The 25717-nt window shown below is 42.0% G+C and overlaps 1 protein-coding gene across 2 annotated transcripts in view; it reads right to left on the bottom strand.

Annotated features, from left to right (window-relative positions):
• Syk (spleen associated tyrosine kinase) overlaps positions 1-22699 on the bottom strand; it is a 77036-nt gene extending 54337 nt beyond the window's left edge. For both annotated transcript variants that reach the window (XM_042686660.1, XM_042686661.1), the window contains exon 1: positions 22527-22699. The gene's annotated coding sequence lies outside the window, so the exon portion shown is untranslated. The remainder of the gene's footprint in view (positions 1-22526) is intronic.
• Between the last annotated feature and the right edge of the window lie 3018 nt (positions 22700-25717).

The following is a 25717-nucleotide window of genomic DNA, read 5'->3' as shown; positions in this document are numbered from 1 at the left end:
GAGCCCTCTGGTTTGGCTTCTGCTTTTCTTGAGACCATTAGAGCATGGATCCTGCAGGTGTCACTCCCCCCTACTCCCCCTCTAGCCCCATCCTCCATGAACATTTCCAACAGCACTCAGCAACTTAAGGTGGCTCATTTTTCCATCAACTAGGCTGTGAAAGCCCCTTGTAGACCACAGCAGGAGTAATGGCTCGCTAGGGAAATTATATCCAAGGGAAATTCTGCCAAATCCATGTCACTCAGGGGAACAAAATTAGAAGGATGAGAATGTTGATTTATCACACTCCAAACCACACAGCCACCCCATGCAAAGCAGCCCCATTCAAATGCACCTGGGAATTTTCTTTGTGGCCTTAAGCTCAGAAAATTAAGTACTAGGACTTAATTAAAAGAAAAAAAACTTCCTGTATGGGCTAGACTGATTTTCATAAGAAAGAGGAATAAGCCCAGTGGAGAGGGAAAAAAATTGATCTTGTTGGTCTGGTCAGGGGGTCGGTTACGTATAGAAATATGACCAATCAATAGAAAGAATAATAATATGTCATTTGCAGGGAAATGAATGGACCTAGAACAAATCATGTGAAGTGAGGTAAGTCAAGCTCAGAAAGACAAACAGCACACATTTTCTCTGACATGCAGAAGTTAGATCTAAAATATACTGAGACATAATAAATTATACAGGACTCTAGGCATTCATACACAGAAACACCAAAAGAGGAGAAGGCATAATGTCTATGTGCAACTGATCATACAAAATAATACTTATCAAGATGAACTCCAGGAAATGGAAACAAGAGTCTTTTTTCTTTGTTATTGTTTTTGTTTTCTTTTCTTTTTGTCTTTTGGAGTGAAAGCCGAGGCACAGAAATGGAGGGACAAGGGGTGAACAAATGCAGCAATGGCACTCACTGGACACTACGTTGAAATTGAACTATACAACTTGTGGGTGGTATGGGAGGGAAAACTGGGAGAGAGTGAGAGAAGGGGTGATATTGCCCAAAAGGAAATGTACTCTTTGCCCAGATTATGTAATTGTAACTCCTCTGTTTTTAGAATTTTCAAATAAAAATAACAAAGAAAAAAAAAAAGAAAAATGACCAATCAAAGAAAGATGTTTGCTGTTTGTTGGTGGCTCTTACCTATAATCCTAGCTACTCAGGAGGTTGCTCTCTGAGGATTGTGGTTCAAAGCCAGCCCAGACAGGAAAGTCTATGAGACTCTTGTCTCCAGACTAGAAGCTTGAAGTGGACTGTGCTTTCAATGGTAGAGCTCCAATCTTGAGCAAAAAAGCCAAATATCAGTGCCTAGGCCCTGAGGCATAAAAAAGAAAAGAAATGAAGAAAGAAAGAAAGAAGGAAAGAAAGAAAGAAAGAAAAAGAGAGAGATAAACAGAAAAAGGTACGACAGAAAAGAAAAGAAAGAAAAAAACAAACAATTGATCAAATAGACAAAAGAATTCACATTGGGGCTGGGAAGGTGGCTCAGTGGTAGAGTGCTTGCGTTGCATGCATGAGGCCCTGGGTTCTATTCCTCAGAACCACCTACACAGAAAAAGCCAGAAATGGTGCTATAACTCAAGTGGTAGAATGCTAGCCTTGAGCTGAAGAGCTGAAGACAGTGCCCAGACCCAGAGTTCAGGCCCTGTGACTGACTAAAAAAAGAAAGAAGAAAAAAAAAAAAAGAATTCACATTGAGCAGGTGAACAAGGCAGCAAGTTACTGGAGCTCCTGTTGATCCTACTCCAAGCCCAGGACTTTTCCTTCCAGAAACACAGAGTCAGCTACGGAAGTGACTACAGTCAGCAAGCAGCCACTTCTTCCAACAGACAGGGGCCTAACTACACCTTCCAGCTTTCAGACAATCTTCTATTTTTCCATCACTCCCTCTTATTAGCACAATCTATATGGGGGACCTGATTTGCTGTTAGAGAAGTCAAACCACATGCCTTAAAACAAAAGAACACACAGAAGCTGCATTACAGCAATATTCAGAGACAAAGTGTGCAAGAAAATGACCACTAAAAATATTTCTAAGTAGTTATATAAAGGGGTTTCAATGCAACATGTCAGGTTTTTTAAATTATCCTTATGTACCCATACAAAGGAGTTTTAATCCAACATGTCGGTTTATAAGTATAATGCATCTTGGTCAATATCCCTCCTTCTATCATTCTCCTCCCTCTCTCCCAACTCCACCCATCCTCTATAGTTATCTGGCTCCATTTCCACATAAATACACTGAATATCATGGCCTTTTCTCTATCCTTCCTCTCTCCATCATCTGACCCAACTCCCCCTCTTTGAACCTTACTCTCTTGCTCCTGACAATACACATTTCAGCTTCCCGGTATTCATTTTGTTAAACTGCAAGTTAGATGTTCAAAGGATTTATACCTTGGGAATCTTTCCATGAATACACTGCTGTATAATTTAGCCAGTTTGTTAGTTTATACATGCATATGCCCCTGTATATGGTTTTGTGTGTTTGTGCATATGTGTGTGTATATGTATGTGTGTGTGTGTGTGTGTGTGTGTGCTGCCCTAGGGCTTGACCTCAGAGCCTAGGCACTATCTCTGAGCTTTTCTGTTAAAGCCTAGAGTTCTACCACTTGGGTCATAGCTCCACTTCTGGCTTTTTGGAAGTTAACTGGAGATAAAAGTCTCAGGGACTTTCTTGACAGGTCTAGCTTCAAATCATGATCCCCAGATCTAAGCCTCCTGAGGAGTTAGCATTACAGGTATGATCCACTGATGCCCAGCTCCTATATATGATTTTATATATGAAAAAATATTTTTCCAGCCAATTGAAAGATAATTGTAAGACATTAGAGACTATATTATTTAAATATCTATATAATATTCCAGAAGATTATGATGATCTCCGGAAACTTCATAACTGTACCTGTCATGCCCTTGAGACAGAAATATACATACATATATATGTATATGTATATATACATATGTGTATATATACATATATACACATACATATATTCCAATGTGAAAAGAAAGGGAACAAGAGTACACTGGGGAGGAGGGTAGGTTTACCACATGAGAATTATCAGCAAGAACCCCTCAACTCCATGGCTCAACATAGGCATTTGTGGAGCAGGGAATGCTTTTAGTAAACAAGGGCAGAAAGAGCTCTGTTTGAAGCATAATCTCCCTCCCTTGGCCACTCCCTACTGGTATAGAATCCTCCCTACCTTCCTTGTAGAAACTGGAAAAGGCAAAGGCAGGTGCCACACAACTTGGGGTCTGGGAAGGATACAGTTTACAGAAATAGAACTTTTCAAACGAGGACAGCTGCTATGGAGAGAAGACAGAAGAGGTGCAGTCACTAGTGTCTCCAATTAGGGAAGTAGCCTTTCCCCAAAGTGTTAGCATGCAAAAATAACCAGAAAGCAGAAGTGTGAGGGTGCTGGTGGGAGGGGCCTCTGCTACCACTCAAGATTATGGATTCCAGCAAAACAAGCACAAACTGAGCAGTGGCCAGTGGCCTGTCTTATACAGGCATCACCACCAAAAGAAGCTCTCGTTACCTCTCGTTACTAATGGCTTAAAATGACCTTCTCCATTTTTTTTCTTAATTAATCCATGGCTAATGGTTAAATAATTCCACAGATAATTTTTTTATGGTATTGGCTGGGCTGGTAGTCTACCTCTTGAAACATGTCTCTAGCCCTGCTTTTGGCTAGAGATGTTGTCTAATGAGCTTTTTTTGTCAGGGCTGGCTTTGAATGTCAATCCTCCAGATCTCAGGCTCCAGAGTCACTAGGATTATGAGCATGAATCATTGGTATGTCTCTTCCAGGGATAATTTTAAAGAACCAACATAATCCTATAATCCTAGCTACCCAGGAGGCTGAGATCTGATGACTTTTGAAAGCTAGCTCTAGTAGGAAAGTCTCTATGAGTCTACCTCTAATTAGCTACTATAAGTGGAGCTATGGCTTAAGTGGTAGAACTCCAGTCTTGAGCACAAAAAAATCTCAGGAACATCTCCCAGGCCAGGATTTCAAGCTCCAGGAACCCTTCCCTCTCCCACCAAGAACAAACAGATTTTATTGATTTTTTTTCTCTGTTGTTTTCTTGGTTTTAGTCCCTATAATTCTTCCTTAATCACTAATTTTCCTTTTCTTGATTGAGGTTTCACTTTCTCTTTCTGTAGTTTCCTAGTTTCTGCCTGGGCTGGGTTTGAACTGAAATCCTAATTTCAGCCTCCTAAGTAGCTAGGATTATAGGTATGAGCCATGGGTCCCAGGCTTTGAATCCCCCAAATTTTAATAACTCATATATTTATTTTTTATGTGATTCAAAATATTTTAAGACTTTCTTTAAGACCATTTCTTTGACCCATAGGTTATAGAGAAGTTTGATATCTAATTTCCAAATATTTGAGACAGGGGTTATGGAAAGAGTGAGCAATTTTTTGTTGTTAGTATTTAATTTAATTTTGTTTAAGAAAATATTTTGTATGATTTTTAAAATTTAAATTTAATATATTTTCAAAGAATGTGCTTTATGTTGGTTAATAACCAATGTGAGCTTGAAAAGAATGTGCATTCTCAGCTGTCAGGTTGAATGGTTTACCTGGCAGTGTTCACGCCTCTATATTCTTACTGATTTTCTATTAATTACTGACCAACAGAAACCGAAATTTCTAATCGTAACAGTGGATCAGTGTATGTTTTCAGTTTTATCAATGTCTTTTGCCCTATGTATTTTGATGCTCTTATTACATGCATACATGTTGTTGGATCAATTTGTCAGTAAGTAACAATTTCTTTAAGGCCCTAACTTCTGTTTACATTGGGTGTTTTTGTCCCTTAGGTAATACAAGAAGTCAGGAGAGTGCTGGATGATGAAGAATGCATCAAAGAATTCCCCAAGGAAGTATTTTACAATGGAGAAGGCTCTAGATGCATTTCATAATTTCGCTTACCCCTCCCCAGCCAAAGCCACAAGGAGTTTTTCCTCATTTCTTCATCAAAAGAATCAGTTGAGGCACATATTAACCACATCTTTTGTATTGCTCTTCTATTATCTGCTTATATCTGGGGTCTTGCTGGGATTGGAGATTCTGGCCAATTTTTAAAGATTCTAGCAATTGAATCAGTCTCCTGGGTATCTGGGATTACAGGTGTGTGAACCCACCAAGTCCGGCTTAATTAGTTAAATAGTATCTAAAATTATGAAGAGACCATAGGATTTAAAAGCCTTATTCCTTTCTCTGCTTATGCAGCAAAAGAAGCTAAGGAACCACACCCAGACCCTGAGTTCAAGCCTCAGTAATGGCATAAAATAAATTAATTAAAAATAAATTTTGCTGGGCGCTGGTGGCTCACACCTGTAATCCTAGCTATTCAGGAGGCTGAGATCTGAGAATCATGGTTCAAAGCCAGCCCGGGCAGGAAAGTCCATGAGACTCTTATCTCCAATAAACCACTCGAAAAATGGAAGTGGTGCTGTGGCTTAAGCGGTAGAGCACTTGCCTTGAGCTGAAGAGCACAGAGACAGTGCCCAAGCCAAAAATGACCGACCAAAATAAATAAATAAATAAATTTTAAGAAGAAGTAGAAGAGAAGAAGGAGGAGGAGGAATAAGAGGAAGAGGAAAAGGAGAAAACGAACAGGAAGTGGAGGAAGAAATGTGGATGGATGGAGCTGTTCAGGAGCACTGGGTTAGTTAAAGCACTCCCATGGATTATATTAGACAGTGAGTCATATTATCATGATTCTTCAGGAAGAGTCTCGATGGGGCCCCTTGCTGCCTGTTCAACCCCACGAGCAAGTACTGGTTGTGGGCTGTTGAGCTTCCTGATGTCAGGCTGAAGTCCGGAAGGAAGTGTCCTAATTCACAGGCTCTGAGTAGCGATTGTCTTGTGGTATTTTATCTATATGCGAATTGAGCAACACAGGAATTCCAGAGACAGGCAAACTGTCCCCTCTCTCACTGGGACACCAGAATGGAGGCTGGGGCTGAGGAGACTTGGTAAGGTCACTGTGAGAGGTGACATCTGTCCCTAGTCCCTGTATTTCCACATCCTGCTCAATGCTGCCAAATAAAGGATCTCTCACACTCAGCCCTCTGCTGCCCACAGCTCCGATGTGAGCAAAGGAGTCAAAAACACAGTGGCAAAGTCTGGCTTCTTGGATTCCAAAGTAGCATAGGGTCACTCATGGGGCATGTTTGCCTCATGAGGAGGGCCATGGCTCCTCCCATATGGTTTTTTGAGTTCCTTTGACTTATTTGCTCAGCTGGTATTCTACCAGTTGAACCATAACTCTAGCTCATATTTTTGCTGGTTAATTGCACATGAAATCTCATGGTCTTTTCTGCTCTAACTGGTCTCAAACCAAAAATCATCTGGATTTCAACCTCCAGAATAGGTAGGATTACAGGCATGAAGCACAAATACTTGGCTTTCCATGTCTTTGTTTCTAAATGGACAAAAGTTAGACACCAAATGTGCAAGGAAATGTTAGATGTATTATGTTTTTCAATGTTGGAGACAGAATTCACTCTACCACCTAGCTACACCTCCAGCCCTTTTATATATATCTTCAAATAGAGGTTTCAATTCAGCATATGACTTATGAGTATACTGCATCGTGATTGCTGTCATCCCTTCCATCATTCTCCCCATCTTTCCCAATCCTACCTATCCCCTCAAGTTTCCTAGTTCTATTTTTGTGTACTTTACATATTATGACTGTTTTGTCCACCCTTTCTCTCTCTATGATTTTCTTTCTTTTTAACTACAGAGAAATAATTACTAAGGTTCTCTCCACTCCCCCAGACTCCTTTGTACAATTACTCCATCCTTTCAGGAATCAAGGTTTTCCTGATATCTGCTCCAAGGAACCAGATCCAAGGTCCCTTCTTTCTACCACGAATGCCCAAATCTGCAGCAGCTCAAGTCCTTTCTATAAAGCATGACATTAGCTAGGTGTTGGTGGCTCATACGTGTAATCCTAGCTACTAAAGAGGCTGAGATCTGAAAATCAAGGTTTGAAGTTAGCCCAGGCAGGAAAATCCACAACACTCTTCTCTCTAATTAACAAAAATTAGCAAAAAGGCAGAAGTGGAGGCACAACTCAAATGGTCAATGCCAGCCTAAAGTTCAAAAGCCAAGTGAGAGATGGAGGCTCCAGGTTCAAGCCCAAGTACCATCACAGAAAAAAATACTACTAATAATAAAAGGACTAGTTGGAGTTCTCTAAGGCTGGGTACCCATTCCTAAGACTTAATGCAAGACAACTGGGCGCTGCTGTAGAAGGGAGATGGAAAGGCCCCCGCCCAGCCACATGACAAAGTTCAATGAACCAAGAATAATACTGAAAAATAATTTCAGTGAAGCACACATCTCAGTCCTCTTGCATAGACAGTACTACAGGCAGGTGCCTTTGCTTCTGCTCTGAATTGTTTCATATGTGTTCACCTTCCAGAAATGTGTCGATACCATGCAGAGAACACCTTCCACCAAAGTTTGCAGAATGACAAGCAAGGTAGGAATACAAATTCCCAGTCCTAAGAAAAATGATGACCTTTCCTGTCCTGTCCTGTCCTGTCCTCTCCTCCCTTTTTCTCCTCTTAATTCCTTCTTCTCTCTCTCCTCTTTCTTCTCTCTGCTCTCTTCATCTCTTTCTTCTCTCTTCAGTCTCTCTCATCTCTCATGTCGCCCCTCGCTCTTCTTCTCTGCCCCACCCTCTTTCCTCTCTTCACTCTCTTTCTGTTGCACACGCATTACCCACCTCTACTGAATGAAAAGTGATCACTCTTTACAATCAAGGTACACACAACTGCCATTATAACCCATGTATCCACAAACTCTATAGTAGAGGAAACCTCCCTGGCATTCAAAGAGGCGCTTGTGTGATGTGAAACCCTAGGAACTATGAACCGACAGTGGTCTTCCTCTTTGGCACTGCCCTGGGTGAGGTAGAGTAGGGGGGGAGGCCCCACCCGCCCACCTTGGCCCCTTTGGAGGAAGGTCTGTGAGCAGCAGTGGACAAGCTTCCAGGGTGACTGACAGTGTGCAGCAGGCTTAAGCCACAGACGCAAAACAACCTTGGGCAACTGCCTCACCTGTCCAAGCTTCCCTCCTGTGCACAGTCCTGACAGATGTCACCTCTCAAAAGTAGTTCGCTTCTTGGTCTCAGCCTGCATACTCTTATTACTCCCAAACAACTCTTATTTTAATATTATTTTCTTAACTTAAAAAAGACATGCGCAAAAAAGGCCCTGATGGCTCATACCTGGAACTAGCTACTCAGGAGACCGAGATCTGAGGGTCACAGTTTGAAGTCAGCTAGGGGCAGGAAAGTCTGTGAGACTCTTATCTCTAATGAACCACCAAAAAAATCTAGAAGGGGAACTGTGGCTCAAATGGTAGAGTCTCAGCCTTGAATGAAAAACCTCAGGGACAGTTCCCAGGCCCTGAGTTCAAGGAAATCTGTCACCCATCTTTCCTCTGTGGTGGACTCATATACCCTCTGGCATTTACAAAGGCCTTCTTAGGCCCCAATTATTTAAAATGTCCTCCAAGTTTGCGTTCAGTATATTTAGAATTTCACTGCTGTATTTTTCTTTTCTGTCTACCAGGAATTTATTTTAGTATAAAGAACAAAGTGTTGCTTTTTTTCCAAATGAAAAACCAGTGTCTTCGAAGACAATTAATTCATATTTCTACCTTGAGGCCTTGCTCCCCACTGACTTCCACAGATGAACCCAGTCTGAATTATCAGGTAGCTCTGCCTTACACTCCCCTGGTCACTTTTGCTTTCTTTTTTTTCTCCCCTGAGGATTTTTTTTTACCCACCTTTCTTTCTTTCTTTCTTCCTTCCTTCCTTCCTTCTTCCTTTCCTCCCTCCCTCCCTCCTTCCCTTCCTCCACTTTTCTTTCCCTTCATCTTTCTTCTTCACTACTTTAGCTTTTAAACCAATTTATAAACAAAATTTTACCTTAGTTTTATCGTCAAGGTGACTACAGAGAGTTTACAATTACATACATAAGGCAGTAAGTACATTTCTTGTCGAACTTGTTACCCCTTCCCTTATTCTTCTCCCACTTCCCCCCCCCCTCCAGGTCCCCTCCCCAAGCTGTACAGCTCATTTCCAACATATTGTCTTGTGAGTATTGCTGTTACATTGGTTTGCCCTTTGACCTTTGTCTCACCATTTTGTTGTTCCCCTTCCTTTCCAATTAAACACAATTAATTTAGTTTAACCTTCTGCTGTTCACTCAGATGCTGGACACCTCATTTTCTTAATGCCAGAGAGCTCTATGACACTACAGAGAAGAGTACGGAGAGCCACCATGAGGGGGAACCAGTCTTGCTCAACAATTATGGGCTGAATCGGGTCTCCTGCTCCCCAGATTCAACTGCTGGAGTTACACATATTTGATCAAGTGTGACTTTATTTGAAAATAAAAGTGTGAATATATTTGGATTTTTTTTTCTTATACTGGTACTGGGGGTAAAACTCAGGAGCCTGAAATCATTCTTGCTTAGCTTTTTCTTCTTAAGGCTGGCATTTTGCCACTTGAGCTACCCCTCTACTTCCAGCTTTTGCTAATTGGAAATAAGAGTCTCACGGGAATTTTCTGTCCAGACTGGCTTTGAACTGTGATCCTCACATCTCAGCCTCCTGAGTAACTAGGTTTATAAGCTTGAGACACCGGCACCGATCTAGAGATAGGTTTAGCTATAGTAATTAAATTAAAATAAGGCTCTGAGAGTAAGATCTAGTCCAACACTGATTGGTAGCTATACCAACTTGGACACAGAGTCACATACAGAAGGAAAGCACCATGCAAAGGTAAAGATAGCCATCTTCAAGTCAAGGAAAAGCCTGGAGAGGTCGCCCTCACAGCTCTCAGAAGGAGGCTACTTTGCCCACAACTGAACTTAGACAACCTATCCTTCCGTTCTGTTGTCACAGAAGCCCAGAGCAAAGCCATACACCAGCCCTCTATGAATGGGCACTGACAGTTTCCAGACTGTCCTGAAACAAATAAGCTGGAAGAATTATTTTGTGTGTATATGCAGGTGCCAGGGCTTAAACTCAACCTCTCGTGCTCTCCCTTAACTGTTTTGCTCAAAACTGGACCTATCCCACTTGAGTTACACCTCCACTTATGGCTTTTTGCTGGAAAAATAGAGATAAAGGTCTCTCAGATTTGTCTTCCCAGGCTGGCTTTGATCTGTGGTCTTCAAATGTCAACCTTGTGAATCGCTAGAATTAAAGAAGTGAGCCACCGGAGCATGGCTTACAAATACATCTTCCCAGACACTGTTGGCTCCAATGGAGTAACTGGCCCTCACAAAAATCAGCTTTCTGACTTCTTCCTTCTGACCAGGTGCCAAACTGCCTTTCCTCCACCGGACCATCAACATGCCACCTACACAGCAAATGCTCTCAGCTCCAAACAGAAATGACTCTGTCATTCCTTTCCCTTGTCCTGTTCCAACTCTTCAGAATACCTTGTACTTCTCCCTCCCCCCAGCCCTCAGAACTGTAACTGCTAGCATCCATCCTGCCCCTCAGTGTGACAGCCACAGATGCTCTATTAGTCAGATTTCCATCACTGTAGTGAAATACCTGACACTGGTTACTGACAAAGAAAGGCAATTTCATCTAGTTCACAGTTTGGAGATTCAAGAACATGGTACCTGTGTTGGCTATTTTGATGAAGCCCAAAGCAGATAGAAAAATAGCAATGGTTGGTGAGAATGCATAGCAACAAATATCGCATTGTGTGCATTGTGTGTGTGTGTGTGTGTGTGTGTGTGTGTGTGTGTGTGTGTGTGCATACATGCATCTGTACTGGAGTTGAACTCAGAGCCTATGCACTGTCCCTTAATTATTGTTTTTTCTCTCAAAGCTGACGCTCTATCATTTGAGCCACAGCTCCACTTCCAGCCATTTGCTGATTAATTGAAGATAAGATTCTCATGGACTCTTCTGCCCAGGCCAGCTTTGAATCTTGGTGGTCAGATCTCAGCCTCCTGAGTATCTAAGATTACAGACAGGAGTCACTGATGCCTCGCTAACCATCTCATCACATCTTGAGCCAGGAAGCAGAGAGAGAATAGCCAGACTTGTTCTATTTTTCTTTTCTTTTTGTCAGTTGTGAGGCTTGAACTCAGGGCCTCTTTTTGCTCAAGGCTAGTGCTCTACCATTTGAGCCACAGCACCACGTCTAGTTTTTAGTCATTAATTAGAGATAAGAATCTCACATGGGCTTTTCTTCCTAGGCTGGCTTTGAACCACAATCCTCAGATCTCAGTTTCCTGAGTAGCTAGGATTACAGGTATAAATCCTGGCACTCAGATCAGGCTTGGTTTGTTGTTTGCTTGTTTGTTTGTTTTTATAACAGTCTTTTTACAAGAGCTCTGGGGTTTCATTGAAATGCTATAATTGAACGTAGGACCCTTTGTGACCCCCAGACCATACCTCTTAAAGATTCCACAAAAACTCCCAGTACTGCACCCCTGGACATCAACTCTAATCACATGGACCCAATCTGTATCCAAACCACAGGATCGACCATGGTGCTCATGACTCCCATTCTGGTATAGCTTTTCATGCTATGTGACTTCAGGTCCCTTATTGATACTAAGTTTGCCAATGACCTTAACCTCTGTGGAGAGTAGGCCTGTGTAAACACACCAAATGCTTTCATCTATCTCTCACAGGTCCAGGAGTTTTGTCCAGATCCTATGGAGCTTACTTAAAATTTTAACCCAAAGTTATAAAGATTCTAATTCTTTTACAACTACTGGTCAAAGGGTAAAGTCAACATGTCTTACACCAGGCTCACGCCATCATTTGGCATCTGTGGGAGTCCTTAATTTGTGTCTAAGTCTTTAAATCTTCTCATCAATGAAGCACAGTGGTGGATAAGAGCTCCAGTTCTGGGTGAAAAACCTTTATGCTTAAGGGTTTGAATCCTAGCAATGTCACTTAGCTAGTGAAACCCCTTAACCTTTCTGAGCCTTACTGTTGTTCAGTAGGTTGAATTAGATGATCCCTAGGAACCCTATCACCTCTAACATCCAATGCATAGTTAAACAAGTTTCTAAGAAATTTGTGATTTTGGACGCTCAGGGTCCTAAGGACCAATGTGACCTTCACCATGGGAACTCCTAGTCTAAAACACTTTGTGTGTGTGTGTGTGTGTGTGTGTGTGTGTGTGTGTGTGTGTATTTGTGTGTGCATGCACGCACACGCACACACAATCCTGGGGCTTGAATGTGATGCTTACGTACTGTCTCTTAGGTTTTTCACACAAGGCTAGTCCTCTATGATTTGTGCCACACCTCCACTTACAACTTTTTGCTGGTTAATTAGAGATAAAATTCTAATGGACTTGCCTGTCTGGTCTAGCTTGGAACATGATCCTCAGATCTCAACATCCTAAGTAGCTAGGATTACAAGCATGAGTCACCATTGCCTGGCTTCAATACACTTCTTGTGTGGCTTACAGGATCAAAGAAGAACAATAAAGATCCAAAATAAATGGATCAAGAAAATTCAACACAATGGAATTTTAGGGGCTGGGAAGGTGGCTCAGTGGTAGAGCACTTGCCTTGCATGCATGAGGCCCTGGTTCGATTCCTCAGCACCACATAAACAAAAAAGAAAAAAACCGGAAGTGGCTCTGTGGCTCAAGTGGTAAAGCGCTAGCCTTGAGCTGAAGAGCTGAGGGACAGTACCCAGGCCTAGAGCCCAGGCCCCACGAGCAGACAAAAAAAAAAATTGTTCACAATGGAATTTTACTCATCCATTAGAAAGAATGATATTGTATCATTTGTAAAGAAATGGAAACATCTAGAAAAAAAGTTAAGTGAAGTCAGTCAAGCTCAGAGAGACAAAGGGTGAATGTTTTCCCTTTTACACGGAAGCTAGATTTAGCTTATAAACTTATAAGTAAATACGTTGAGTGGTATGCAAAGTTATACAAATATACTAACTGAAATATGACAGATTCAAGGGAGAAGTCAAATAGTAATTTATTTTAGAAAGGCAAAGTCAAAGTTTATCCAAATGAAACACTAGGAAGAAGATATTTGAAAGGGGTAGGTTGGGGTCACAGAGATAAAGGTAGACAATGAAGAGAAGAAGAGAGGGAGAATACAGCTAAGAATCTAATGGATAGACTACAAAATTAAGAAAAGGGAAGAGGTGGGGAAGGGAGGGATGGGTGAGAATGTGGAAAGGGGAGACATTGATTAAGATATACTGTATTCATAAACTACTTTGTTAAATGGCAACTCCTTTGTACAACTACTTAAAGATAATAATTTTTTAAAAGGAAAAAAAAAATGAACCAGAAGCTAGCAGAACTTGGAGGAACCAAACACTCTGGCCTGAGATATACCCACTTTGCTCTATCTAGCCTCTTCTCCTTCCTGTTTGAAGTACTCCTTTCCCTTCCATATAGCCATGATCATCAATGTGACTGAAAAAGGAAGTGGTAGATTTCCTCCTCAAGCACATGCAAGAGCTTGTAAACACAGAGGAAAAAAAGAAGCAGTACCAAGAGCACATAGCAGAAAACACACCCACAGACAGAATGGGGTGCGAAGAAACCAAACCATCGGTAGATCAGAAAATAGTACCCTTCGTAAGGCACCAAACAAGGTAGGCTCGCAATAAAGGGGGAAGCTGATGGCCCAAATGCAGGCAGTGGGGGTGGAGACAGATGAGAGGGGAGAAGCCCCCAAACTGTGGCAAATTGCAAGCGAAGATGAGCCAGGTACCAGTGGCTCCAGCCTCTAATTCTAGCTACTCAGGAGACTGAGATCTGAGGATCTGAGTTCAGAGCCAGTTCAGGCAGAAAAGTCCCAATGAGACTCTTATCTCCAGTTTAACCACTGTAAAACCAGAAGTAGACCTGTGGCTTAAAGTGGTAGAGAACTAGCCTTGAGCAGAAAAGAGCTCAGGGACAGTGCCCAGACCCTGAGAACAAGCCCCACAACTGACAAAAAAGAAAGAAAGAAAGAAGAAAAGGAAGGAAGGAAGGAAGGAAGGAAGGAAGGAAGGAAGGAAGGAAGGAAGGAAGGAAGGAAGGAAGGAAGGAAAAAAGAAAGTGATAGATGAGGGGAATTGTCAAGAAGCCTGGCTATTTACCATTCATCAGCAGTTAAGCAAGCTATAGACAGCCCTTCTAAGAAAGGAGGAGGGTTTGATGGTTAAGCTAGGCAGGGCATGGCAATCTCTACTAGGAGCACACCATCACTGGGCTTATTCTGCCTGTCTGTCTCGTCTTCCTTTTACTTTAGGGAGGATAGTCTGCAGAGGTTCATACCACAAATAGAGCCTCAAAGGTCTAGCACCTAGCACTCATTTTAAAAAGGAAAAGCAGCCATGTGTCTGTGCCTCACCCCTGTAATCCTCCCTACTCAGGAGACTGAGATCTGAGATTCATATTTTGGTCAGCTTGGGCAGGAAAATCCAAGAAACTCTTATCTCCAATTAACCAGCAAAACGCTCAAAGTGGAGCTATGTCTCATGTAGTAGAGCACCAGCTATGAGCAGAACTCTGCCCAGGCCCTGAGTTCAAGCCCAATTATCATCACAAAAGTGAAACAAAACAACAAAAACAAAAAGCAAAACAAAAGGAAAACTCCAGTACTACAAAGAAGAAACACCAAAAGAGCAATCCTCTGGAGGATGCCCACAGAAGGAAATCCACAGTTTTAAAAAGTGCACAAACAGCCAGGTGCCGGTGGCTCACACCTATAATCCTAGCTACTCAGGAGGCTGAGATCTCGGGATCACGGTTCAAAGCCAGCCCAGGCCGAAAAGTCTGTGAGACTCTTATCTCCAATAAACCACTCAGAAAACCGGAAGTGGCACTGTGGCTCAAGTGGTAGAGCACTAGCCTTGAGCTGAAGAACTGAGGGACAGCGCCCAGGCCCAGAGTTCAAGCCCCATGACCAACAACAACAACAACAAAAATGCACAAACTAATTATTATCAAGGAAAGAAACAAAGAATTTACTGCATTCCTTGGGAATTAAACACTGGCTTGCTAAAACAAAAACACTCAATTTATGGGCTGAATCTCAGGAAGGACAAGGCTAGAGACCTTTCTTGTAACTACCCTGAAGATACAGTGCAAATAGTGAAGGGAAGGGAAGGGAAGAGGAAGGGAGGGAAGGAGAGGGGAGGGGGAGGGGGAGGGGAGGGAAGGGAAGTATATTTGTCACAACATTGATACAAGCAAATACCAAAAACTAGTGGAACAAAAATATCTATCCTATTTTCTACTGTGAAATAAAATTCAATGATCATAGATTTTAGGGAGCATCTTCCCCAAGATCTTGTTGATAAAAAATAATAGTAATACCCAGCCATCAGTGGCTCATAACTGTAATCTTAGCTGAGATCTGAGGATTATAGTTTGAGGCGGCCTGAAGTGGAGCTGTGGTTGAAATGGTAGAATGTTAGCCTTGAGCAAAAAATAATAATAATAATAATAATAATAATAATAAATAAAGCTCAGGGACAGTGCCTGAGTTCAAGCCCCAGAGCTGGCATGTGCATGCACGTGCGCGCACACATACACACACTCATCATCATCATCATCATTATCATCATCATCAAGTCTCAGAGCCATGAAATAATGAATATTTATATACAGTCCACGCTACAGTTGCAAAAGACCCATGAGAATACAAACTACATATAGGACTACCCAAGACCATGCTCATAAGAAATTCATCATTGAGTTGCTCCTCCCATAAGGAGGAGGAAGAGGTCGGGGAGAAGGGTGGTCAGAGTGTTTCACAGCTGCCTGCTGTATCTGAATTCTTTACCCTTGCACCAGTGATATAGCTGATAACTTTCCAAAAGGGGAAGTTGGAAAATATTCCCATTTCAGAGCTCAGGAGAATTCACATTAGAAAGTGCTGCTGCTTGTCTGAAGCCACTCTGGGAGTGTAATTATTAGCCTTCAGGCAAGACAGTGGAGGAGGCCAGATTCCTAGAGTTACCCCACCACCACATCACAGGAAGGCTGACAGTTATGTCAGTTCTAACCACAAGCCAGGTACCAGCACTGCAAGCTGGCAAGGTGGGCCTCATGCATCGCCCTTGTGATGGGTTCATTGAAAAAAGTCTCTAGCTGGGGAGGGGAGGGGAAAAGACAAAATGCTTAAATAGGGATACAGGTTGACCCATTGTAACAATGAGATGTACAAGACACTATGTTGAAAATGAACTTTACAATTTAGGCAGAGGGGGAGGGGGGAGGAGGGGGGAGTGTAGTTGTGGAGGTGGGAGGGAAGGGAGGGTAGGGGAAGAACAAAGGAGGAGGTAATAATGCTTGATAGAAAATATACTCATATACCTTGCTCATGTAACTGTAACCCCTCTGTGCAGTATTTTTACAATAAAAAACATATTAGAAAAAGAATTCCAGTAGATTAAAAATAGAGACTGGAGATTGTAACCCCCTGGGACCTTGATCCCCTCCTGTCCAACACTGCTTATAAAACATTCAGTAAATGTGGCTTTGAAGCATAGCAGCAATCAATGAATTTAAGCAACTAGATGAAAAGAGCCACAATGCTCTAGCTCTTCCCAAGAAAATCCTAAAGAAATTGTAAGAAGAACAGCCAGAAGTGGGTGTTTGTTCTCAGAAGGCTGCAGATGCCTTGGCCCTGTAAAGCTGCCCCCAGGACAAGGGCATTCTTGCAGTTGACTCTGAGGACCTGTGTGCACACGGTGTATACAAGGTGTGCACACTGCATGCATACCACATAGGCAAGATGTGGGTAAGGCTCTGAGACAGCCACAGTCTTCATTCCTGCTTGCTGTCTAGTGATCAAACTGAGAGAAGCAAAAACAGCACCCCCAGGAAATCCTGCCCCACTCCAAAGCATCTGTCCTCAGAACCAAGGGAATAAGAGAAAGGTGGAATTAAGCCATCTGCATTCACCAGAGATAAAAAATTCCCCTCCATGGACAGTTGACCGGTGACACTGTTTTGCTGTCTCATACTTCTACATTGGAGGTGAAACTGATCTTTAACAAAGCATGATTCAAAATGGGTCCTCGTGGACAACATTATAAAAGTCCTCTGCTTTGAGAAATAAGTAAATGAATAACCATAGAAATTGAAAGCTAAAGAGTGCCAGATGACAATGGCATGTCTGTCATCCTAGCTATGCTGAAAACTGAGGATCATGGTTCAAAGCCAGCCGGGGCAAACAAATCTGAGAGACTCCTATCTACAATTACCTGAGGAGGAAAAAAAACAGAGGTGGAGCTGTGGCTTGAGTGGTAAAGCGCTAGCTTTGAACCAAAAGCTCAGGGACAATACCCAGGTCCTGAGGTCAAGCCATAGGACTGGCACAAAATGAACAGACAAATCGCAAACAAAAAGCTAGGGGGAAATGTGGTTTCATGGATTTACAAGAGGTAAACGTTGGTGAATATTTTCAGAAGTATGTCAATATTCTTAAATGTAAGACAGGAAATAGTATCAAAAATTGGCAAAAAGGTACGTGTAGCCATCAAACTTCGCCAAGACATTTTTTTCTTTTGCCGGTGAGGCAAGGCTTAAGATCTATTAGCAGATGGAGCAAAAAGATAGAAGATTTCAGAAAAAGAGAAATAAAAATGGAACTTGTGGGGCATTGGTGGCTCACATCTATAAACTCAGGAGGTTGAGATCAAGAGGTCTTAGTTGGATGCCAATCCAGGCAGGAAAATCTGTGAGTTCATTATCTTCAATTAACCATCAAAAAGGTAGCTCAAGTGGCAGAGCATTCAGTGAAAAAGCCAAGCAAGGTGAACCTGTAGGAAAAATACAAACAACATTCAAAGCATGGCATTTATGAAGGGCCAAGCTCTTTGTGTGTGTGTGTGTGTGTGTGTGTGTGTGTGTGTGTGTGCGCGCCAGTACTGGAGCTTGAACGCAGGGCCTTCACATCTTGCTTGGCTTTTTTGTTCAAGGCTGATGCTCTATCACTTGAGCAACACCTCCACTTTTGGCTTTATGCAAGTTAAGTGGAGACAGAGCCTCCTGACTTTCCTGTCTGGGCTGGCTTTAAGTCCCCATCAACAGACCTCAGATTACTGTGTAGCTAGGATAATAGCTATAAGCCACTAGCACCAGTCAATAACTGATTCTTTAAAAACAAAACAATAAAAATAATCCAGTTATTATTATTATTATTATTATTAAGAGTGGTTCAGGTCTTTAATACTAGCTACTCAGGAGGCTGAAATCTAAGGATCTCAGATTACTTCCCATTAACCACCAACAACCAGAAAGTGGAGATTTGGTTTAAATGATAGCATATCAAGGTCCTGAATTCAAACCTCAGTACCAACACATAAAGAAATGTATTTTATTTTACTGCTTCTGCAAAAAGATTCTAGTTCAATAAATTAGTTTATATATACAATGCATCTTGGCCAATATCACCCAACAATTGATCCTTAAAGGAAAAACGTTCAAATGGAGTCAAGCTAATAGCAAATGTATGAATGTTCAAATTTTTATATTCTTCTCAGAGTTATTCAACAGAAAAACCTTTATTTCCTAGTGTTCCAATCCAACGTAGTTAAATGCAAGACTTAGATGAGAAGACATAATTAAGCAGGCAAATCATTACAATCTTGGTTAAGGCTCTGCTTTTTGATGGTAGAAGAAAAAAAAGTTCAATTCATAGACATTGAAAAAGAAAATATTCTTAAAGTCCTAAATTCTTATTATTTCCCTCTCTGACCCATTACAGCTAAAGCCATCCAACAGCAGAATAAAATGTTAAAACCTATAAAAATGAATGCAGAAGAGTTGAGCTGGGACCGTTGGAAAAAAATACCTGTGCACTGAAAGTGGAGAAGGCAGAAAGAAATGAGCTTAGATAGGATGGATTTCCTGTCTCTGGAGAAGATAACAGAAGTAGAAAGAAGCAACTGCAGAGAGAAGCAAACAACTCTGCTTCCAGTTCTTTGCTGAAGCTACAGAGGACACTTACTTGCTCTTTGTAGCTTTTGCTGGCTCCTTCTCAAGTCCTGCTGTTCCAAAGGGGATAAAACATAAAATAGCCCACTTTGTTGAAGGATCAAGAATCTCCTTGTGATAGGACTCTGGCTACTCCAGACTCCTCCTCCCTGTGCTGGGGGTAGGGAGAGGGGGTGAAGTGGGGTGGGGGGGAGGTTGCTGCCCAGCCCATTTCTGGAAAGCTGGAGATTGCAGGCAGGACAAAAGATCTGCTTTCAAAAACAGTCAGCAGGTAGAACACTAGTGGGTGGCTCAAATCTATAATCAGAGCTACTCAGGAGGCTGAGGTCTGAGGATCATGGTTTGAAGCCAGCTTGGGGAAGGGAAAGTAGGGAAGCACTTATCTCCAATTAACTAGCAAAAAACCTACATGGCCAAAGTGGTAGAGCACCAGCCTTGAGGGAAAAAGAAAAAGAAAGAAAAGAAAAAAGAAAGAAAGAAGAAAAAAAGAAAAAGACAAGGAAGAGCACAAGGCCCTGAGTTCAAGTCCCAGTAAAATCAAATTTAATTTAATTTAAAGACAAGCAGTTATAGGGAGTCAAAGACAGACTCAGTCCCTCATGCAGAACTCTGAAAAGCAAGTTTTTCTTTTCTAAGTTTTGAAGCCTCATTTTGTGACAACACCTGTCCTAAACAGACATAGCTATTTATAGTCTGTCTTTATTCTGCTGTGGGTGGATTTTCAAACTGTTCCATGTAAGAGTGTTTGATTGCAGGATGTGTTCAGACTGCACTGGACATGTGCCTTTCTAAACTTAAGTTCTAAAACCTGAAAGATCCTGAATTCCAGAGTCTTTCTTTTGACACAGGGTTTGGGATGACTATATACTGTGCTGCATAAATTCTGCTAAGAAGCATTTGTTTAAATATATGTGTATATATATTTAAAGAAATGTATATTTAATTCTTAAAATTCTTTAAATATATATTTAAATACACACACACATATGGAGAGAGAGAGGTGGAGAGTCAGGTGCCAATGGAATCCTAGCTATTCAGGAAGCTAAGATCTGAGGATCACAATTTGAAGCCAGCCTAGGCAAAAAAATTTTGAGGCTCTTATCTCTAATCAACCAGTAAAAGCTAGAAGTGGAGCTGTGGCTCAGGTAGTACAGCACCAACCTTGAGTGAAAAAGTAAGGACAGAGCCCAGGCCCTGAGTTCAAGTCCCCTGTCAATGCACAAAAATAAGAAAGAAAGAAAAAAAGCTGGTTGCCAGTGGCTCACGCCTGTAATCCTAGCTACTCAGGAGGCTGACATTTGTGGATGGTGGTTCTAAGCCAGTCAGGGCAAGAAAGCTTGGGAAATCTTAGCTTCAATTAATCACACACACACACACACACACACACACACAAAACACTGGAAGTGACGCTGTAGCTCAAGTGGTAGAGTGCTAGTCTTGAGCAAAAAAAGAGTTGAAGGACAGTGCCCAGGCCCAGAGTTCAACTCCGAGGACCGGCAAAAGAAAAAAAGAAAGAGAAAGAGAAAGAGAGATTAAATCTGCATTTAGAGTATTACCTATGGCAATAAAGAACATTAAGAATAATTTCTTAAATGCAGATTCGACAATAAAATAATCTTGCTATTTATTTCATCTCTCAGAAAAGGTAGACTTGAAAGTACAGTTGCTATTTTATCCTAACCTATGACATTTAAAATATTCTAATTTTTAAGACTAAAATCAGATGTATCTAAGCACTTTAAATACAGACAATACAAATCAACCTTTGTTTTACTGCAAAATATTTCTAGATACATTAAAATAAAAGTGTGGTTTCATAAAACAAAACAACTGGATAAAATTAATTTTGATTGGCAAGATTTCTCTTTACAGTTGTACCCAATATTTTGGAAGTATTCAAATGTCTTTGCTCCAATATAAATCTAACTATACAATGTTAGTTCACTGCAGGGAAGGAAAATCTATCAGTGGATTTAACTGAATTCAAAAGCTACTTATGTGAAAGTGATCAATTTATTCTTAATAAAACAAATTAGATGATAGAATCAAATCCTCCAGGAATTCCCCTACATCGTAAGGTTAATTTTTCTCTGGTTAACACTTGTTAGTTATACAATGGGGATCATTCTGACATTTTCACCTGTAAGCAATGTATCCGGATCAGCCTGCCCCTCTCTGTCAACCTCCCATACTTGAAACAATACAGGTTTCACTGTTCTATTTTCAAACATGCCAAAAAACACCTTCCACCATCTTCATCCTCATTAACCCCTTGTTGATCTTCCTGCTCCCCCCCCCCTCCACAACACAACCTAGTTTACTTTCTTCTTCTTTCCTTTCAATATATTGCACCCAGAGATTTTATCTTGGCACTTTATAGGTGCAATAATATACTTTACTCAGGATAACCCTATCTGTTGCTTCCTCCCCCCCCCCTGCTCCCCGCCCCCAATCCCTGGGTTAATGTTTTTAACATGAAGATTCGGCTATGGTAATATCTCCAGCACTTTTTGCTACAGGGCAAAAAGTATAGGAGGAGGGAGGAAAAGGAGGAGGAGGAGGAGAGGGAGGAGGAGAGAAAAGGAGAGGGGAAGAAGAGAGAAGGGAAAAGAAAGGAGGGGAAGGAGGGGAAGGAGGAAGAAGAGGAGGGGAAGAGTGGGAGGAAGAGGGGAGGAGTTAAGGCAAGAGGGGAAAAGAAAAAGAAAAATTCTCCCAGTCAATAGTTTTACCTAACTTGAACCCAATCTTGGTGGCAAAATTCATATAAACGAATCTGCAGGTTTCCAAGGGGCAAGATGGCAAGCTGCCTTCCCTAATGACTTGCCAGTTCTTGAACAGGCAAACAAAAGGATGAATTCCAATTGGATATTTTATTTTAGGTGAGAGTAAGGCTTTGCCAAAAGGGAGGAAGAAAAGATTTAGCTCAAATTTCTATTTTACTATTTAAAACGTTTCCTCCGTATCAAGTCCTTCATTGGCTACGTTACATTTTCATGCGTCAGGATGCAAGCAGTCCAAGCAATTGAGCCCAATTTTAGGACTTCGTAGTTTTAGGACATTGCTTGCTTTTTTTTCAGTATAAGCCAGGCTTCAGTCAAAGCCTCAAGAGCCAGGAGACGCTTCTGTAACGAGTCATTTCTATCACTACAATGGCCAAAGTGTCGCCCAGGGCATTGCTCAGTGTCCTGAAAGAGGGTGGCTCTCCAAGCTCCGGTTCTCCCATGCCCGTGCCAGGGCAACCTGGCCTGGCCTCGGGGACCCGGGTTACCAGCCCCAGATTCTCCCGGGTGTCCCTTCGATCCAGGCACCCAAATGTAGGCTCAGCGGAGGCGGGGAGGTCCCCTCACTCCGAAGTTCAGGAGAGGCTAGAGGACTCCGCCTCTTTGAACTTCAAAGCGCTAATCTTTGTAGCTTTGAAAAGCCAAAGCCTTGGGCCCCAGCGAGAGGATCCTGGGCCCCAAGAGCCGGCAAGGGTTGCGCAGGGGCCCCCTTCTAACCTGAGGCGCAGGGGACGCAGCGCAGCCACACCTACCTGTGCCAGGTGCGGCGAGGAGGGAGGGACGCGGGGTGTGGGTTGGGAGCGTCCCTGCAGGCAGCTGGGGCCCACCTCTGGCCGCCGATCGTCTCCCAAGCTCCTGTCTCCAGTGTCGCCTCAGCCTCTGGTCTCGTGGTGCTTCCTCATTTTGGGCCACTTCCTTACCGCGCCCGGAGAAGGCGGCCCACACTTCTTCCTGGCCACCGCCCCTCCGCCCTAGCCCCGCGGGGGCCCTGCTGCTGACCACACCCCTTGCGCCCCAAGGTGGCCAAGCTTCACCCTGACGCACCAGAGCCCGGGATCACCAGGCTACAACGGCACGGGATACACCCAAAGGCCCTCACATATGAAGAAGATGGTTGGTCAACAATCCAACAGCACAGGTCCCACCCCTTCTTCCTACTACCTAGGGACCTGTGTCATTGCTGAGGGCCCCGCTGGCATGAAGCATCTGTACCCCCTTTTCTTTGTGCTGGTCCTGGGGCTTGAACTTGGGTCCTGGGTGCTGTTCCTTAGATTTGTTGTTGTTGTTGTTGTTCAGGCTGGCTCTGTACCACTTGAGCCCCAGTCTGTCTTTTTGTTTCTTAGTTTATTCCATTGTTTTGGTGAAGCCCTCCACTCAGTATCTTTTTTACCTTTTTGAGAAATAGAAATAGCGTGTGTGTGTATACCAGTAGTGGTGTTGGAACTCAGGGCCTCATACTCTTGCTTAGCTTTTTCCACTCAAGACTGGTGCTCTAACACTTAGCCAAGTCTCCACTTCCAACTTCTTGGTGGCCATTGGAGATGTCCTACAGATGTATCTGCCTGAGATGGCTTCAATTTGCGATCCTGAGATCTCAGATTCCTGAGTAGCTAGGATTATAGGCATGAGCTACTGGTGTGTGACTGAAGTAGGTATTTTTAAGACCATCCCTGACCCAAATACTCTGCCCCTGAATTTGATGACTCCTTTGAATTGTAACTTATGTTTCTGGGCAACTTTTAGTCATTATTCTATCATATTCTTGCTTCAAGTGTCAGAAAATCCAAATTATTTTACTTCTTTATTCTTTTTTTGGTAATTTCTTATTTCTCCTTTGAGGTTTGTAGAAACTTTTGTCAACAGTTTTTTTTGAAATTGATAATGTATGATGATATTAGAGGAAGGGTCAGGATACCCTATCTTGGGGAATGAATTCAGGCAAGATGTGAAGTATCTGCCATGCTTAGACCATTATTGTGTAACCCCTTAAAAATGGGATGATTAAGCTAAATATTGTGATTATTTTTTTAACTTTTATGCATACTTCTTCATTCATACACAAGCAAATGACAAAAATTTGCACTTTCTCACATGAGGAATCTCAGTTCACCAAGCCTTGGATCACTGATAGCTTTTATGAGAGATGACTAACAGGTAGGTGTACCTTGGCTTAGGATGTAATCCTAGCTACTCAGGAGGCTCACACCTGAGGTCAACAACTAAAAGCCAGCCTGGACAGGAAAGTCCATCAGAGTTTTATCTCCATTTAACTATTAAAAAGTCAATAGTATGGGAGGGAGGGAATGAGAGGGAAAAAGGAAACAGCTTACACTAAGCAAGAGGAAATAAATGTACATATCACCCAATGAGGAAGAAATAGTTGTATTTTCAGAGCTCAGAGACTTTATAAACATTGTAGACATAATAATGACAATTTGCCTTGTGAAGGTTAAAATGTGTTTGTGACTTTAAGTATCACTATCTCACAGTACTGTGAAATTTGTGAAATTTATGTAATCACTTAATCTCAATAAGAAGTATTTAAAAAATAATAGAGTCATGGTTCAAGTGATAGAATGCCAGCCTTGAGCAAAACAACAACAACAACTAAGGAATGGCACCTAGGCTCTGAGTTCAAGTCTTAGTACAAGCACATGCACACACAGATGCACACAAATACACACCCCGCACATACAAAAAGGAAGAGAGAGGACTAATGACATCTACTGTCTATGCGTTTCTCTGAGGCTGAACAACTTTTTCTTTATTTGTAGAAATTTTCATTTCTTCTTGTTCATTGCTAGTTTTTACCCGTGCATTTTCTTATGGGGTAATTAACAGATTGCCTATCCATTTATAGGAGTTTGTGTTCATGTGAAATTCACTATTAAGAATTTTTAAATTTTACTTTGCTTTTGCAGTAGCCTATCTAATACTAATATCAGAAAATTGCAACACTTTTGTGTCTAAGATCTCAAAGAATGAGTCCATGGGAAGGAGAAGTAAAATGGCAGATACTTCTTAAAGAAAAGATAAATAGCACTCCTGTTAGACAGGAAAGGGCCTAAGGGAGGGCATTGCCTGAAATGTAGGAGTCAATCAATTATTTGTAGGAGACAGGTGCATGACTCTCAAGATCACTGGACAGCCTATAAGCCGTATCAGTCCCCAGATCCAATCAGAGGCTACACACAGCCTTCATTAGCTCTCCATGCATCCTGTAGCCCTACACACTGGGTGCCCATTCAAGCATGCGCCTCTGGGATCCACTCAGTCTGCGGCTGTGCACTAGCAAGCCTTCCCAGGGCAATGGGCCACCCTGTGATGCCCAGGAGCCCACATGCTCCATTGCTAATGCCATCATGAGGGATGTAGAACATCTTTGGGGAAGAGGTCTTTGCCCTAATTGTCTAGCCAGACTCTTTTTTTAAAAAAATGTTATTATAAAGGTGATGCACAAAGGGATTACCATTACATATGTCAGGTAGTGAGTACATGCATTGAACAAGGGTCACTGTCTCCACTGTGTTCTCGTTCTCATTCTTCCCCTGCTTCTGCTCCCTTCTAAGTGTTGAGGAGGTTTTATTGTGTTGTTTTATATATGTCATATACTTGGATCCTCTTCATCCCTCAGTATCTTTTCCAAACGTATGAGCACTTTTCTATTACAATTGCAGATCTATCTCTTAGTTTTATTTTTCTTCAACCAGTTTTGTATGACATATACAAACTTTCTAAGTTTTTGGAATTAAATGCATTTAATTATACAATCCTTCTTTTCCCCCACAGTTCTTTTTTTTTTAATGTGCACTTGAAAATCACTAAGCAAGTAGGTCTTAAGTGTTCTCACTACACATACAAGACAATCTTCTGAGGTAAGAGCTGTTCATTAGCCTGATTATGGTATTCATTTCATTATCTATGGGTACATCAAAGGTCACAT

This window comes from Dipodomys spectabilis, unplaced genomic scaffold (assembly GCF_019054845.1).
Source record: "Dipodomys spectabilis isolate Male_0828 unplaced genomic scaffold, ASM1905484v1 ptg000098l, whole genome shotgun sequence".
NCBI classification, from domain to species: Eukaryota; Metazoa; Chordata; class Mammalia; order Rodentia; family Heteromyidae; genus Dipodomys; species Dipodomys spectabilis.
Note: the sequence above shows the minus strand (reverse complement) of the source record. Positions and strands in the feature narration are given on the sequence as shown.